Source organism: Rattus norvegicus, chromosome 1 (genome assembly GCF_036323735.1).
Source record: "Rattus norvegicus strain BN/NHsdMcwi chromosome 1, GRCr8, whole genome shotgun sequence".
NCBI classification, from domain to species: domain Eukaryota; kingdom Metazoa; phylum Chordata; class Mammalia; order Rodentia; family Muridae; genus Rattus; species Rattus norvegicus.
The window spans coordinates 191,534,757-191,553,655 of NC_086019.1; the positions used below are offsets into that span (position 1 = coordinate 191,534,757).

General features: G+C 41.6%; 1 long non-coding RNA gene across 2 annotated transcripts; it reads right to left on the reverse strand.

The window, feature by feature from the left end:
- Positions 1 to 46: 46 nt before the first annotated feature.
- LOC120099937 (uncharacterized) lies at positions 47 to 18,656 on the reverse strand. Of its 2 annotated transcripts, none has more exons than XR_005499475.2 (2): positions 18,532 to 18,656; positions 47 to 1,312 (listed from the first exon to the last, which is right to left on the reverse strand). It is a non-coding gene; the product is annotated as an uncharacterized LOC120099937 (long non-coding RNA). The 2 variants fall into 2 exon arrangements; XR_005499474.2 differs by lacking the exon at positions 47 to 1,312 and adding an exon at positions 14,450 to 16,670.
- Positions 18,657 to 18,899: the final 243 nt, after the last annotated feature.

The window sequence follows — 18,899 nt, forward strand, 5'->3', positions numbered from 1 at the left end:
TTGTCTTTCTATTTATCTGTGCATATATGTTAGAAAAGATCCATAATTTTTATACTTTTTTTTTTTTTTTTTTTGCCAAAACAACATTGTCAATACAAAACAAACACATGAACACAAGTTCAGAGGAAAAGTACCTCAAAATCTTAACTCAGAAAACCACTAGTTAAAAAGACAGATGCATGGCTGGGGATGCACACCTTTAATCTCAGCACTCTGGAGGCAGAGGCAGGTGGATTTCTGAGTAGAGACCAGCCTTGTTTACAAACCAAATTCCAGGGCAGCCAGAGTTGCAGTGTAAGACTACCTCCAAAAAGAAAAACAAAATCAGAAAAAACATGGTGTGGGACTAAAGAGCTGGTTAAGAGCACTTGGCTACAAGGAAAGGCATGGCGATGCATGCCTTTAGTCAAGCCAGTCTAGTCTACATGCATAGTTCTGGGTCAGCCAGAGACTGGCTGCAGAGAGACTGTCTCAGAACAAACAAAACATTTGCTGTTCTCTCAGTGGAGCTAGACTCAGCTGCCAGCACCCATAGTGGCTCACAACCATCCGTAAGCCTAGTTACAGGAGATCCACTGACCTCTTCTGGCTTCTGAGAGCATCAGCTGTGTATATGTGGTACAGACATAGCATGCACGTAAAGCACTCATATACATATTTTTTTAAGACTTAAAATGTAAAAATTTGGGCTGAAGAGAAGTGGTTCAGTAGTTTAGAACACTTGTTAGTCCTGCAGAGGACTTTGGTTTGATTTCCAGAATCTACATGTGGGCTCATAGCAATCTGTAACTTCAGTTCCAGTGGATCCATTGACCTCTTCTGATATCCTCAAGCACCAGGCATGCACATGGTACACATAATGTTTTGCCCTGTAGGCAAACATTAGTACACATAAAAATCTTTTTTTATGACTTAAAAAAAACTAACCAGTTATGATAGCACACGCCATTACTCCCAATACTTGGGAAGCAGAAGCAAGTGGTTCTCTGTGAGTTCAAGGACAGCCTGGTCTACCCAGAGAAACCCTGTCTCAAACAAAAATTAAGAGTAAGTGGAGGCACATACTTTTAATTCTAGAACCCGGGAGGCAGAAAGTGGTTCTCTTGAGTTCACTGAGACCCTGACTCAAAACAAGACAAACTCAATACTTAAGGAGGCACAGGCAGGAAGAAATATTGGTTCATAGTCCCCATGGCTGTACAGTTACATACAAGGCTGTGGTTCAAGGGAAGTTGCTGAGGTGGGGTATAGCCCATTGGTAGAATGCTTCCCCAGCATGTGCAAAGCCTTGGGTTAGAGGGACCCTCAGTACCTGTGAAACAAGTTGGGAAAGGTAAGTTGCAAAGGTAAAATTAGGAACCTGAGGGCATATGGTGATAGAGGAAAAGTACAAACTACACACTGATCCAGAAAAACCACTGTTGTCGGACCTTGATTTCTCCAGTTATTTTTCTGACTGCTTGAAATGTTTTGAAAAGTGGGATTGATCCTGTGAACCAGTTTGTAACCTCCATTTTATACTTCGCTTTTTTTCAAATTTTCAAGCATGGTCTCACTAAGTACCCCACCCCAGGCTGGCCTTTGTCATCCTGCCTTTACCCTCTAAGTGCTAGGATTATAGGTTTGGGCTACCATACTTGGTTTAATGAAATACCTACCAGGGTATGTGCAGCCTTTCCAACGTGTCTTCCCCACACACTCTTCTGATAACCCAATGGAGTGCTCAAATGTCTGATTCCCACTTCCCCCTTTGTTTCTACCTCTCACCAGTACCCAACTCAAATGAACTGCCTTTTTTCCTAAACTACTATTGATTCCATCCATTGTGCCAGGCCATTGTGCCAGGGGACAGACGAGATAAGCAAATTCTAACTTACCTGGCACTTGGCATTCTATTAATGAGAATAGAGCAACATACTGTGAGAAGAAAGCACTTTGTGTATGCCTAGAGCTCCGAGAGGCCAGAAGATGTGGGATTCTTTGAACCTAAAGTTAGGATGACTCTGAGCTCCATGTGGATGCTGAAAATATGAAGAATTTAAAGGCTGCCTTTTTCTAATTAGCCGCCTAGCCACCAGCCCCATTGATTCTCTATGCAGCTTTGATCCATGCTCAGGGCACCTCCAGAAAGAATTGTCAGTATTTAAGGAAAACTAGGCCCAAATTAATTCCTGAAGAGAGGCTGATATTAGGAACTGGACTTTGCTAAAACAAGCCCAGCACAGTGGCTATTATGAACATTGAGATGCCAGGGCAGTGTATTGTGTGTTACCACTGTACCAGTGGTGGTGTGTGTGTTAATCCCAGCACTTAGGAGACAGCCAAGCAGATCTCTGAGTTTGAGGCCAGCGTCTATAGAGGAAGTTCCGGTTCAGCCAGAGCTACCAGAAACTGACGAAAAAACAAAAAGGTTATTAATATTTGGGGGCTGGTGAGATGGCTCCACACTTGAGAGCACAGGTCTGGCATATACTGTTTGCCTATATGCCTACATGACATGAGACCATCTGGTCTCATTATAGATGTGTTGTTTTTAAAGAAAATCTCAATTGTTCAGTTTTACCAATGAAGATCCAAGAGTCACATCCTACGGTGAAAGCCTGCTAGCTTAGAGAGGTAGCACCCACCTGACCTCCCTCCTCAGCGTACAGCCCACAGGAATGCCCTTCTGTCATGCCATCTCAACCAAGCTTCTTCAAACCTGATCCCCCTCTCTTCTACTCCTGTGTGTCTATCTCCCCACTCTAGGTTTTTTTTTTTTCTTAATATCCCATGTTCACTTTCCTGTCAACTGGTTGCTTGCTCCAATTTTTGACCTATGGTTGACTTTATTTAATCCTGTCTACAAATATTCAAGTAGAAAGCTCTTGGATTAAAAGTATGTGCTAAGGTTGAGCCACACCATAACTAAAATCAATAAATAACACAATCTCTAGGTTCACAGTGTTCAAATATTGAAGTGTTCAATAGTTCAAATATCCTGCAACATAGATTATTGTGAGCCATCATGTGGTTGCTGGGAATTGAACTCAGGACCTCTGGAAGAACAGTCAGTGCAACTGTTGGGCCATCTCTCCAGCCCTAGGGTGGTGTTTTTAATGACAGGATTTCACTATATACATTATATAGTGTACTATATACTATAGTTTATGGCTTATATAGACCAGGATGTCCTCAATCTCACAGAAATCTCATTTCTGCCTCTCCGGTGCTGGAATTGAAAGCATGAACTACCATGCCTTATCTATAAATCCTGAATCCAGAGCAATGTACTACTTGTTAATATGATTTTTATTTTATGTGTATGGGTGTTTTTTCTGCGTGGATATTTGTGCACCAGGTGCATGCAGTGCTATTGGAGACCACAAGAGAGGGCATCAGATCCCCTTAGAGTAGAATTACAGATGTTTTTGAACTGTCATGTGAGTGTTAGGAATCTGGGTCCTCTGGAAGAGCAGCCAGTGCTTTCAACCATTGAGCCATCATCCCTCTAGTCCTTGAGCATTGTACTATGCTTGTGCTATGTTCTTATTTGTAAAATACAGGGGTTTTGTCTGTTTTTAAGGCAGAATTACATATAGGTCTAGATGGCCTTGAACTCAATATATAGCCAAGGATGACCTTGAACAACTTTTTTCTGTGTAATAATCTTTCCCACTATGTAGATAGTTTTAGCTGGCCTAGAACTTTCCATGTAAACCAGGCCTTGAACCTGTAGTACCACCATGCCTAGTTTTACAGGGCTATGGTATATACTCAGGGATTTGTACTCTATAAAAGGTACTCTACCAACTGAGCTAGATACAGTCCTTCCTTGTTTGCTTTTAGAGGCTATGTATAGCCCATGCTGATATTAAATTTCAAATTCTCCTGCCTTACCACTCTAGTGCTGGGATTATAGACATCTGCCACTGTATCTAGTCCAAGTATATTTTTTTAAAAAATGTGAAGGAACTGAAGAGATAGCTCAGTAAAGTTTTTGCTGTGAAAGCTTGAGGACCAAAGGTCGATTTCTAGAACATATGTTAGATGAGCCTTGTGAAGCCAATGACAGTGGTGGCACACGCCTTTAATCCCAGAACTCTGGAGGCAGAGGCAGGCAGATCTCTGAGTTCGAGGACAGCCTAATTACAAAGAAAATTCCAGGACAGCCAGAGCTATAAACCTGTCTCAAAAAAAAGGGGGGGGGGGGTTGGGGATTTAGCTCAGTGGTAGAGCGCTTGCCTAGAAAGCACAAGGCCCTGGGTTCGGTCTCCAGCTCCAAAAAAAAAAAAAAAAAAGAAAAAAAAATGAGGTTACTTCAGAACCCAACAGTAAAACTGTGTGGGTGGGGTTTAAGTAAGTGACCTGAAGCTCAGCACAAATACAGATTGTTTTGACTCTTAACTAAAAATACAATTGTGTACCCCACACTAGGTGTCCTGGATCAGAGTATTACAAAAATAAACAATTAGAGCAAGCTGAAGGAAGGAGTAGGGCTAAGGGTTGTAATTCAATCAGCAGAGTGTTTGACTCCACGAAAGAAGCTGAGTTCCATCCCCAGTACCACATAAAAGTAGATATATGAGGATGGAGAGATGGCTCACCAGTTAAGGGCACACACTGCTCTTCCAGAAGGCCCATTTGGTTTGGTTCCTAACCCCCATGTCAAACAGTTCACAACCACCTGTATCTCTGGCTCCTGGAGATCTGATGATGTCTCTGTACTTGAACTTTGTGCTCATTCACAAAATAATTTTTTAAAGATGTATTCATTTATTATATATAAGTACACTGTAGCTGTCTTCAGACACACCAGAAGAGGGCACCAGATCTCTTTACAGATGGCTGTGAGCCACCATGTGGTTGCTGGGAATTGAACTCATGACCTCTGGAAGAGCAGTCAGGTGCTCTTAACTGCTGAGCCATCTCTCCAGCCCACAAAATAATTTTTTAATGGCTAGAAATATGCCGTAGTGGTTAAGAGTACTTACTACTGTGTCCTGCAGAGGACCCAGGTTCTATTCCCAGCACCCACAAGTCTTTCTACTAGTTCCAGGAGGTCTGATGTCCTCTCTTCTAAAGTGCCAGACATGCACATGATGTGCATATATGAATGCAGGCAAATATTCATACACAAATATATTTTTTCTAAATTTTATATTAAAATCATATGTAACAGTGAATGCTTCTACTTTAGCACTAAGGGTTATCAGGAGTTCAAGGTCATCCTCAGCTACATACAGAGCTCCAATCCAGCAAAGGATATGAGACCATGAGAGGGGATGATATAGGGGCTGGAGATGATTCAGCAGTTAAGAGTATTTGTTCCTTTTGCGAAGAACACAGGTTCAGTTCTCAGCACTCACATACATAGCAGCTCATAATCATCTGTAAGGTCAACATAGCAAATTGCAGGCTACCAGGGCTACATAGGGAAACCCAGTCTCCAAATAACTTTTTAGTTTAAAAATCAAATGACAACTTCAGATATAATTCTTATATAATCCACCTTTTTTTTTTTTTTAAACATCACCACTGCCAACGAATTGTGTTTCTCACAGTCTACTTTTCTGACTGTGGTGGGTTTTTTTTTTTTACTTTTTATTTTATTATTTATATGAGTACACTGTAGCTGTTTTCAGACACACCATTAAGAGGGAATTGGATTCCATTACAGATGGTTGTGAGTCACCATGTGGTTGCTGGGAATTGAACTCAGGACCTCTGGAAGAACAGTCAGTGCTCATAAGCACTGAGCCATCTCTCCAGCCCAATCCACCTAATCTTACAACTGCTTTCATTCATTTGGCATTATGGTATCATGATATACACATTGTACCAGCCTTGCCTGGCTTCTGCTTTTTTTTTTTTTTTTTAAAGATGCGTTTATTTTATGTATATGATGAGTACACTGTCGCTCTCCTCAGACACACCAGAAGAGGACATCAGGTCCCATTACAGATGATTGTGAGCCACCTAGTGGTAGTTGGGAATTGAACTCAGGACCTCTGGAAGAGCAGTCAGTGCTAACCGCTGAACCATCTCTCCAGCCCCGTTCTACTTTATTTTTTAAGAGAGGGAATTTGCATTTCAGTTAGACTGGCTAGCCAGTGCAGCACTGGGATGTGCTGTGTGGTAGGAATCTAAATTCAGGTCCTCATGTTTGAGCAGCAAGCACTCTGTAGCCCAGACTAGCCTTGAACTTGCTGTGTAGTTGCGTATGACCTTGAACTCCTAGCCCTCCTACCTCTTGACTTCTGGGATAAACACCGTGCACACCTGTTAATTGTTGTTTTGAAGCAGGAAACTGTAATAGCTGGGTCTGGCTTTTATTTAACTCATATCATCTGCTTCCCATGTGCTGTAATTACAGACATGAACTGTGATTGGTATGGAGGTTTTTTTTTTGTTTGTTTGTTTGTTTGTTTGGTTCTTTTTTTCGGAGCTGGGGACCAAACCCAGGACCTTGTGCTTCCTAGGCAAGCGCTCTACCACTGAGCTAAATCCCCAACCCCGATATGGAGTTTTTTAAACAAAACTTTTTCACTTATTTTATGTGATTGGATGTTTTGCCTGCATATATGTCTGCATACTATGTGTGTACCTGCTGCTGCAGGGTCCAGAAGAGGGTGTTTATCACCTGTGGTTGGAGTTATACAGAGGGTTGTGAGGTGCTGTGTGAATGCAGGTTATTAGTACACGAGTCCTCTTAATCACTGGCTGACCCATCTCTCCAACACCAAGATGTGGAATTTTAATAGTTTCATCTAGCTTCTTGCTGTATTTTTTTTTTTTTGAGACAGGTCTCATTATATAGTTGTGGCTGTTCTAGAACTCTCTATGTAGACCAGGTTGGCCTCAAACGCAGAGATCTCTGCCTCCTGAGTGCTGGGATAAATGTATCCCTACAGCCAGGCACACCTTGAATTCTAATACTAGGGAGGCAGAGGCAGGTGCATCTCCATGAGTTCGAGGCTAACCTGAGTTATAGAGTAAGATCTAGGACAACCAGAGCTACACATGAAACCCTGTCTCAAAAAAGAAAAGGGGGATGAGATGGCTCCGTTAATAAAAGCTCTTGCCACTGAGACTTAAGTTCAATTCCATGACCCATACAGTGGAAGGAGAGAATCAAGTTCCCAAAAGTTGTCCTCTGGCCTCCAAGTCCTGTGGCATGCATGCCTGCACACACATAAATAAAATGTAATTTTTAAATGCTTGCTATCCTTCCTGGAGATGCCTTTCTGATTAGAAACTCCAGATGTCTCTGAGAGCTGTGATCAAAGAGAATGCTAACGTACATGCAGTTTGTGTGGGAAGCATATCTTTCAAACTTGGCTCTGAGGTGGGCAGAGTCTATCTGACGTGGGCAGAAAGAAGGGGGAGTCTGAGTTGTTGAAGAACATGGGCTGAAAGCTTTGACACGAGAGCCCTCCAGTACTTGGCAATCCTATGGCTTAGAGACTTTCTGGTGGGAAAACAAGGGAAATGACAATCCTAGAAGGACACATGGGATAATGCATGTAAATAAAGGTGGCTTAGCACACAATTTAGTACACAGCAAAATCAAACTGGGTGTAGTTCAAAAGATGAGAAATGAGGCAGTGCTAAGGATGTAACTAAGTTGGTAGAATCCTTATGCAGCATGTAGGAAACTTGTATACCTGGCATGATAGTATACCCTGGTAATCCCAGCACTGGGCAGTGGAGATAAGAGAATAAAGAGATTCAAAGACCTGCCTGGTTTAGTGGTAAGGCCTTTAATCCAAGCACTTGGGAGGCAGAGGTGAATAGATTTCTGAATTTGAGGCCAGCCTGGTCTACCCAACAGGGTATGGGCCAGTCAGGTCTAAATAGTGAGACTCTGGTTCACAAACAAAAGAAAAAGTTCAAGGTCAGTCTTGGCTCAGTGAAGGCCAATCTGGGATTTTGTCTCAAAACAAACAAACCCAAGCCACAAAGAGAGTAATGATGTAGAGCACTTACATATGACCCTAATAACAATAATAGTAATAATAGTTCACTGTTGTACTTTATTTACTCTCAGTATTCCATGTGTGTTATTTGCACCTTTGTCTGTGCAACACGTGCATGTCTGCCCAAGGAGGTGGTGATAAGCCTCCATGTGTGTACTGGGAATCGAATCAGAATCAGTTTCACTTGCAAGAACCAGTGTGCTTAACCACTGAGATAACTCTTGAGCAGTAATTTCACTACTTCAAAATGGGTAAATTATAGACGTGGTAGTTTGCCTAGCATTCATTAAGTTCTGAGTTCAAGTCCCAGTACTACAAAGATGAAAAAAAAGATGGGCAAGTTGAGGTTCAGAAACTATACATGGCTAATGGAAACTGGGGGAAGGATGCGTTTGGGAAGGGGATTGAAACCAGGTTTTCTACACTGAGAGTGCAGTTAGTGCTGGCCTAACATGTGTCAACCCCTCACTGAGTTCTATCCTTATACCACACACAAAAAGGGAAAAAAGTCAAGTTCTAAGCAACTTAGCACTTAATAGCAAGGTTTGATCTCATTAGAGTCTCAAAAAACAAAAAGAGAAAAACAGACAGGGTTGGTGAAATGGCTCAGTGAGTTAAAGGGGTTTGCCACTAAGCTTTTGATCCCCCAAATCCTACATGGTAGAAAAAACCAATTCTGATAACGTTTTTCTGATTTCTGAATGGACACCACTGAATCCATATACATACAACACATAATAAGAAAATTTATGTTTTTAATATCCTGTGAATCATTTTAATCTTTTTGTTTTTGTTTTGTTTTTTGTTTTTTTTTGTTTGTTTGTTTGTTTGTTTTTTTTTGGTTCTTTTTTTCGGAGCTGGGGACCGAACCCAGGGCCTTGCGCTTCCTAGGCAAGCGCTCTACCACTGAGCTAAATCCCCAACCCCTTGTTTTTGTTTTTGAGTTTCTCTGTGTAGCCCTGGCTGTCCTGGAAGTCCCTCTGTAGACCAGGTTGACCTCAAACTCAGAGATCCACCTGCCTCTGCCTCCTGAGTGCCTCCACGTCTATAATTTACCCATTTAAAGGCGTGTGCCACTGCCTGGCTCTTTTCTTTTTTAGACAATGTCTAACTTTGTAGCTATGGATGACCTAGAACTCATCAGACTCACAAGAGAACCACTTGCCTGTGCCTTCCAAGTGCTGGGATTAAAGGTGTGCTCCACTACACACAATGCTTTGTATTTTAAATTTGTATTATTTTATGAATCTTTTGTCTGCATGTATGTCTATTGACTACAATAGTGCCTGCTACCTAGACACCGGAAGAGGGTTACATATCTTCTAGAACTGTAGTTACAGATAGTTATGAGCTGCTATGTGGCTGCTGGAAAATGACTCTGGAACCTCCTAACCACTGAGCCGTCTCTCCAGCTTCCAACTTCTCATTTTACAATACTTATAGGTTTACAGAACAATTGAATAGAGAATGTGGAAAGGTTCTGAAACTAAGCATACTCAGCCTCATTTACTATGAAAATCTCACAGGATAGAACTGACTCATCAAAAGAATGCTATTAGGAACTAAAGTTTAATCAGACTTCCTTGGATTTCACGCAATGTCCCTTGTTCCAGGATCCCAGTTACAATGAGGGTCTCATAGATGTTCATTAATATAGAGGGCAGAGGTTAATGTTCAGTGTTTTTTTCTATGTAGCCAAGGCTATGCTGGAACTCAATCTGTATTCCAAGCTTGCCGCTTCCCTTCCCGAGTGCCAGGATTAAAGGTGTGCACCAGTATAACTGACCCCAGTTGTTTTTTCTTTTTAATCATATTTATTTTATTTTGTAGAGGCTCAAGTATGCCATAGTCCCCAAGTGGAAATCAGAGGAGAATTTGTAGGTTTGGTGGCAAAAACCTTTTACCCACTGAGGTATTTTGCTGGCCCTATGCCCAGCTATTTTATGTGAGTTCTGGGACTGAATTCAGGTCCTTGCGATTCAAGGAAAGCATTTTATTAATTGAACTATCAAGTCCCAAATACATAAAAGTTTTTTTTTTAACTTTTGTCTCTTTTCTTCTTCCCCTTCCACTATATGAACCCAGAGATCAAACTTAGATCATTAGGCTTGGGGCAAGTGTGCTTACCTGCTGAGCCGTCTCACCAGTCCCTAGTCTACTACTAGGAAGAAAAAAAGGGCGGCAGCACTGGCTGCTCTTTTAGAGGACCTGAATTCAGTTCCCAGCACCTATATGGCAGCTCACAACCATTTGTAACTCTAGTCCTAGAGAATCTGACACCCTCTTCTGGTCTCTGAGAGAACTGCACATAGGACGTGCACACACATACATACAGGTAAAACATTTCCACATAAAATAAATTTTAAAAGTAAATTGAAAAAAGAAAAATAGGAATTGGGAGAGACGGCTCAGTGATTAAGTTTCTGTCCTTCCAGAGGACCTGAGATTGAATTGTAGACCAGGCTGACTTTGAACTCAGAGACCTTCTTGCCTCTGCCTCTGCTTCCTGAGTGTTAAGATTAAAGGTGTGCAGCACCATGCTTAGATTTTTTAAAAATCAAATATGTGTAAACGTGTGTGTGTCTGAATGTAAGTATGTGGACATGACTGCAGGTTGGACATGATTCACAGATCGGACCTGTGGATTCCAGGGTAGCCAAGGACAACAATAGTTAAAACCTGTCTCAAAACATAATAGAAATAGAAAAGGAAATAGATGTGAAAGTGTTAAATATGGACACTTGTTTTCTTGAGATAGGCTCATATTTAGATCAGGCTGACTCTGAATTTACAGGGGTCTGTCTGAATTCTGAGATTAAAGATGTGTGACACCATACTTGGAATAATAACATTTTTGAGATAGGGTTTAATTTATTACAGGCTAGCATCTGAGGATTACAGGTATGGACCACAACACCCAATTTATGCAGTATTGAGGAGCAAACGTCAGGCTTTGTGGATGTTAGGCAAACAGTATACCAACTAAGCTAAAGCCCTTTCTCCACTGGTAACAGTTTTTTACCTCCCCCGAAATGCTTAGAAATAAGAATTTGGAGACAGAATATATACTTCACAAAAGGTTCTACGGTAACAATGAGGTGGCTGAGCTTGATGGCTCCTCTAGGAGGCTACCATGTCTGATGCCGATAATGAGTCATCACTGGCCCTGATGGCCATCCTGACCATTTTCTGCAAGTCTAGCAGTCATTAACCCCAGTACAGTGGACAGTGTGGAGTAGGACTGACAAATGCCTTCATCAGCTCCCACTGCTCTCAAGAGTCAGCAGGAGTTCTGCCCCCATCTTACAAGGGGTCTTCTTGTCTCTGACCATTCACTTTGTTCAGGATCCTTCAAATTAATGGAAGTTGAGCTCTGGATTGACAAGCTGAATAAGTAACTTCACATCTCTGAAAAAAATCTGTCCCTCTGCAAAACCTATCTCGATGGAGTTATGAGTTATTGATCCATGAAGGGAGAGAATTCTTAATACTATTAGTCTGTCTCTAGGTACTGATTTTTTACATTATTTAAAAATACAGAGGGGCTGCCTGGCAGTGGTAGCACATACCTTTAATCCCAGCATTTGGAAAGCAGAGGCAAACCTCTGAGTTTGAAGCCAGCCTGATCTACAGAACGAGTTTCAAAGCAGAAATCCTGTCTTGAATGCACCCTACTCACAGCTCCCTTCCCCCCCAAAAAAACCCCAGAGTACTTGCTCATTCAGAGGACCAGAGTTCAGTTCCCAGAAAGTGTCACATCTGATGGCTGACAACTTCCTATAACTTCAGCCCCAAGGGCTCTGACAACCACATGTAAGTACACACATGAACATGAGCACACACTCAAAACTAAGTCTTAGGGAAATCTATGGAGCTGAACATAGTGGTGTATGCCTGTAATCTCAATAGTTACTGTTGTTGCTGTGAAATGGAGGAGGACTGCTGTAAGCTTGAGGTAGCTCTAGCTACCCCACAGAAATGTCTTCAAAAGACTGGGGTTGGCAGTAGATATGGCGATGTACACCTATCTGTACTTAGAAGGTAAAGGTAGGTGGATGGTGAATTTGCTCGAGCCTAGTCTACAGAGCAACACCTATCTCAAAAAACTACACAGACTATTATGCTTAATTTTGGCTACAGCGTTATAACTTAATGGTACAGTACAAACTTTGGTTTATTCCCTAGCACTAACACACACACACACACACACACACACACACACACACACACACACACACACACAATGCTTACCAAAAAAAGAAAGAAGGAAATGCGGGCTGGAGAGATGGCTCAGTGGTTAAGAGCACTGACTGCTCTTCCAGAGGTCCTGAGTTCAAATCCCAACAACCACATGGTGGCTCATAACCATCTGTACTCTTCTGGTGTGTCTGAAGAGAGCTACAGTGTACTTATATATAATAAATAAATAAATCTTTTTTTAAAAAATGCTACAAACTGGGCACACCTTTAATCCCAGCATGTGGGAACCAGAGGCAGATGGATCTCTGAGTTTGAGGCTAGCCTGGTTTACGGAGCAAGTTCTAGGACAGCCGGGGCTACATAGAGAAACCCTATCTCAAAATACAAAACAAAAAACCAAAACTGCTACAGAGTAAAGGGGCTGGAGGTGTAGCTCCGTTATAACACCATCACATTAAAACAGGCATGATGGCATACACTTGTAATCCCTGCAATGGGGAGGTAGACACACGGGGATCAGATGTTCAAGGGGATCTTCAGCTACAAGGGAAGCAAGTCTGATGCCAGCCTGGGATACCTGAAGACAAGAGGGGGAGAAGAGGGAAAAAGAGGAGGAAGAGGAGAAAAGAAAAGCAGCAGCACCAGCAGCTGGTTTAGATGAAACTAAGAGCTTTTCAACACTTGGAGCATGGTTAACCACCCCCAAATAGTAGAACTCCATGCTTATACTAACAGTTACAACTACTTCGTTTTATGGAACTAGATATGGCTGTTTTATTAGATTTTTAGGTGCCCAGGTCTGACCCATCTCATCATCTCACTTTTTTTGAATCTTCCTATATCTGCCACTCCCCACCCTCCTTCTTGATATTTGCATGAATGTCCTCACATAGATGCATGAGAAGTAGAGGCCAGTCTTCCTCCGTTGCTGTCCACCATATTTTTTTTTTCTTTTTTTCGGAGCTGGGGACCGAACCCAGGGCCTTGCGCTCGCTAGGCAAGCGCTCTACCGCTGAGCTAAATCCCCAACCCCAGTCCACCATATTTTTAAAAGATTATTTTTATATGTATGAGTATTTTGCCTGCATATATGTCTGTATACCACATACATGCTTGGTACCCACAGAGGCCACAAAAAGGAGTCAGATCCCCTGAGACTAGAGTTACAGGCCATTGTGAGCTAGGTGCTGGGAACTGAACTCAGGTCCTCTAGAAGAGCAATCAGTGCTCTTAATCATTGAACCATCTTCCCAGCCCCTCTGCCTTATTTTTCAGATAGCCTCTGGCTGAACCGGGAACTGATCCTTTGTGCTAGGCTGGCTTGCCTGTCCCTGGGATCCACTTGTGTCCACCCACCAGTATGAGGTTACAGACATTTATCGCTGCATCAGGCTTTTTATATAGATGCTGAGGGTTCAAACTCAGGTCCTTATGTTTACTCAGTAAGCACTATACCCACTAACAGTTCTCCCCAGCCCTATGTTTTGAGGATGTTTAGTTTGTCCAAGGTTTTTTTTTTCCTCCCAAGACAATTTCTCTGTATAGCCCTGGCTATCCTGGAGCTTGCTTTGTAACCCAGGCTATCCTTGAACTCAAGAGGTCTGCCTGCCTCTGCCTTCCCAGTGCTGGGACTAAAGGTGTGACCACCACTATCACTCAGGTTCTTTGTCCAGAATTTTTTGAGACAGTTTTGATATATAGTCCTGGCTAGCCTGGTCTCTGCAGATGATTCTCCAGCTTCTGCTGGAGTGTTGCAAGGTTACAGGTATGCCCCAACACTTACCTCCCACACCTTGCTTTTCTTTCCTTCTATTGTATTGGCTTCAATTTTTCATTGCCTTCAATCCCTAGAGTTTTGGGATTACAGACACCCGCCATCACTCACACCAATCCCTAGAATACTGGGATTATAGACATCCGCCATCACACCAAGCTTTTCTTTTCTCCACATCAGAGCCAGACTTTGAATGAGCAGGAGTGCTTTTAGTGATGCAGATGCGTGTAGATACCCTTAACAAAAAAAAAAACCCAAAACTGGGCCTATTGTAATAAACCAAGGATATGTTTAGAATGCTAAAAGGAGAGATATTGATTAATTAGTGTTTATATATTCACACCCATGTCCAAGTGTGTGTATGACAGTGTGATCCTCTACATGCATGTGAATACATATGTAAGTACACTCACACACATGAACATCCACCTACCCCGCTACACAGGAATATGTACATACATACACACACAAGCACCCCCAAATACACAGAGAAAGAGAGAGACAGAAACACAGAGCATTTTAAAATGAAACAGATAAATATCTTTTTTACTTCTGAGTAAGAATTTCATAATATCAATAGTTAGATGTAAAATAGTTATCTAAGGATAGAACTCAGAGCACTGGCCTAGCCTGGTATAGGCCCTGGGTCTAATCCAACATTGAAAAAAACACAAGTATAAAGCAATGTTAACAATATTAAATGTCATTATAAGCATTATATATATGAAGAAAATATATTACAGATATATTTAGACATTAAAGATATATGCTCATGTTTCTTCTATTTTTCTCTTTTATGTATGTTTTGCCTGCCTACATGTTTGTGCACCACAGAAATGCCTTAGGCCCAAAGGAAGCCAGAAGAGGGCATCAGATCCTCTGACACTGGAGCTAAAGGCAGGTGTGTGAGCTGCCATGTGGGTGCAGGGAACAGAACTGGGGTCCTCTGGAGAGACAGGAGGTTCTCTTAACCATTAAGCTGCCTTCTCCAGCCCCATATACATTGACTCTGTACAGGACTATCCTCCAAGGCAAACAGCCACCATCTTGATCAATCATCTGTGCTGTTTGCAAAAGACCATGAAAGCTGGCTTGTGGACTACTGTCACCCCCTGGCATCTTTTGTTGTTGGTTTTGAGTAGAGCTGAAACAAGATCCCATACAACCCAGGTTGGTCTCTACTCACTGGGAAGCTCAGATAACGCTTAACTCCTGATCCTCAAAGCTCTACCTCCCATTTGCTGGGATTACAGGTATTTTGTTACCTTAGCCAATTCTGGCCAGAAACTATACAGCCCAGGCTAGCCTTGAACTCCTAAGTACTAGAATTACAGAATCACAGTTCTCAGGGTTTATTTTAAGTTCAGGCTGTCCTCAAACTTGTGATGTGGTCAAGAATAACCCTGAACACTGATCCTCCTGTGTCTACCTCCCTGGTGTTAGGATTATCACTTCCAGTTGAAGCAAGCACACTACCAACTGAAACACACACAACCCCCTCCATGTTTTTGTGGTATTGTGTGTGTGTGTGTGTGTGTGTGTGTTTTGAGAAGGGTCTCACCGTATATACCTAATTGGTTGGGAATTCACTATATAGACCAGAGTTGCCTCATGAGATCATCTTTCCTCAATCTTCAGGTACTGGGATTATTATCTTTCATAGCAAGTTTTATGTAATGCTGACAGCCAACCAAAGACTTTGTGCCACAATGCAAACACACTACCAACTGGGCTAGTTATTTTTTTTTTTTAGCAGAATTTCATATAGCCCATGCAAGTCTCAAGAGTTGCTAGATAACCCTGAACTTTTTATCTTCCTGCCACCTCCTCCAGAATGATGGTGTACGCCATCACATCTGTTTTAAAATGACACTAAGAACTGAACCCAAGGCTTCACAAATGTTGGGCAAGCACTCTACCAACTGAAATAGAGACCCTTATTCGCCTTCTACTTTGTGAGTTTCGGCATCAAATTCATGTCAGGTTTAGTGGCAAATATGTTTACTCACTGAGCCCCTAATTTGTAAAATTCTTACATGAATATTAATGTTTTACCTGTATGTATGTGTACCATGTGCATGCCTGGTGGCAGAGGAAACCAAAAAGGGGGTTTGGATCCCCTGGAACTGGTATTATGAAAGATGTCAGTCATCATGTAGGTACTTGGAACCAAGCCCAGGTCCTCTACAAGAGCAACAAGTGCTCTTGACTACTGAACGATCTCTTCAGCCACCTGTTGAAGTTACTGTCTTGGAAGGCAAAGGTATACACATGGACTTTTGGGAGTTGGTTTCTCTTTTTACATGTACATGGGTTCTGGGGATTGGACCTGGCCCCTACTTTTTTTTCCTCCCACTCAGTAATGTGAATTCAAATCACACCCTTGCTGAACCTTGCCACTAGCCTTTAGGCTTGTTTGGGCTACACAGCAAGACCCAGAAAGATATTTTTGTTGTTTTTCAAGATAGAGTCTAAGTGGTTCTGGCTGACCTAGAATTCACTATTACACATCTATCTAGTATTTATTTGAGATAAAGTATGGCTATATAGTCCAAGCCAGTCTGGTCTTGAGAAGGGGGTGTACTTGCATCAGGGCACGAATGTGAAGCTTAAAGGACAGTGTCTTGGGAGCTGATTTTCTTTTAACCTTGTTCTGAGGCAGGCTCATTCCTGTTGTTGTTCTTGTGCTCCATTCTAGCTGGCCTGGGAGTAATTTTTCAATGTTGCTGGTAGGAGTTCTGGAATTACAGATGTGTATCGCTGAAGCTAGGTTTGTTTGTTTTTTTTTAAGTAAGAGTTCTTTGGATGTAGCTCAAGTGGCTAGCATTTGTATCCACTGAACCATTCCCCATGCTGATCTTGCTCTTACAATTTTCTTTTCTTAGATTCCTTAATTCCTGGGACTATAGGCACCCAGCACCTTACTCAGCTTTTAGCTATTCTAGAGTGAAATAAAGCTTAGCATACATTTATTTTTTATTATTACTTTGGTGTTTTGAAACAGAACTATGTGGACCAGACTGGCCTTGAACTCACAGATATCTGTTTCTGCCTTCTGAATGTTTGAAATTAAAGTTGTTCATCACCATACCCAACATTTTAAAAATATTAAAATATATTTTAAATATGCATGGGTGTGTTTTGCCTGTATGTATGTATGTCTGTGCACTATGTGCAGTGGCACAGAGGTAAGATGTTTGCAAGATGTCTTGTTGGTCCTGGGAACTCAATAAAGTCAGGTCCTAGCCTGAGCCAGCCAGTGCTCTTAACTGCTGAGTCATCTCTCTTCCAGTACCTACATTTCTCCTTTCTCTCTTTCTTTTCCTTTCTTTTCTTTCTTACTATTTATCTTTTCTTCCTTCCTTTCTTTCTTTGTGGGGGGTGGAATACAGGAACAAGTGGGGTGGTAAGGACTGGACATAAAAAGATAGGGTCTCACTATGTAAAAAAGCTTGGACTTGAATTCAAGATTTTCCCTGCTAATGCCACTGAGCACTGTAGTGAAAGTGGCCACCACACCTGGCCCTATCGTTATCTTTATTAATATCTTTCCAGATATTATAAGCCTGAAAAGGCAAGATGTAAAACAACTATAAATTGCCAAAGTGTAAAGAAAAATAAAACAATTTATAGTATGGTATCATTTAGATATAGGGGACTCAACACTGATTACTTCTGGGTAGGGCACTCTAGGCAGGGTACTGAGAACATGTGGGGAAGTTTGTTTTGCAGATGATCCTTTGATAGTTCACATTAGATTTATTTTTACAAAAGCAAATATTTATTACCCCTGTAATTTTAGAATTTATCTTTATTTTATGCCTGAATTTTTGTCTCTGTGCTAGAAGGTTTCAATTCCCTTAATACTAAAGTTAGAAACTGTTAAAAGCTTCCATGTGGGTTCGAGAATCAAACCCTGGATTCTAAGGAAGAGTAGCCAGTGTTCTTAACCACTTAAACTATCTCTCTAGCCCTACATCTGTAATTATTTAAACACAAACACACAACTTTAAAGTCCTAAAGTGAAAAGAAGCAACACATAGTTTCTACAAGACTATATGCATGTCCTTTTAAAAGACAGGACAATCTTGAACTTTAGAATCTGTGTGTGTGTGTACTGAGTTATTCAACATCGAAGAAGGCTGGCCTCTACCAGTAAATTGGGATTGTGTGTATATGCTATCATACCTAGCTGTAAAGAATCTTTCTTTCAGTCTCTATTCAACTTCCATTTCCCCACAATGGCTTCTCCCCTGTCCATCTCTGATTTATTTTTATTTTATCCCACCTGTTTTCTTAATTATTAGTTATGTTTGGGGTAGGATCTTGCTATGTAACCAAGGGCTTAAGATCTTCTTTGGAACCGTTGCAGATAATAAATGCATTAAAATGGGGAAGGAGTATTAGATTCTGGAAGGGATTTTTTTTTTCCCCTAGACACAGGAATTTTTCTCTGTAGCCTTGGCTGCCCTAGAAATCAGAGATTCATCTGCCCTACTTTGGATTAAAGGCCATTGTGATCTTTAATCCCAATGGTGACCATCCAGCTTTTTTTTTTTTTCCTTAAGGATTTTTATTTAATGTGAATGGGCGTTTTACCTTCGTGTATATCTGTGCACCATGTTTGTGCATTGCTCCCTGAGGCCAGAAGAGGGTGTCAGATTCCTTGGAACTGGAGTTAAAGAGCAGGAGCTTCTTTATTCTGGAGATAGAATGTGGGTTCTCTGGAAGAGGAAGCACCCAATATTCTTAGTCACTGAGCTATGTTCCCAACCTCTCAAAATAGTTATTAATATAAAAGACTGTAAACCATTGGCAAGATGTTTGGGAGCTCTTTGGAAACCAATGCTACAAAGTTGCAGCTGGTAGTGGTGGTGCACACGTTAATCCCAGGAAGATGCAGGAGCATTTTTGTAAATGTAAGTAAGGTTAGTTTGATCTACATAGTGAGTCCAGGTCAGCCAAAG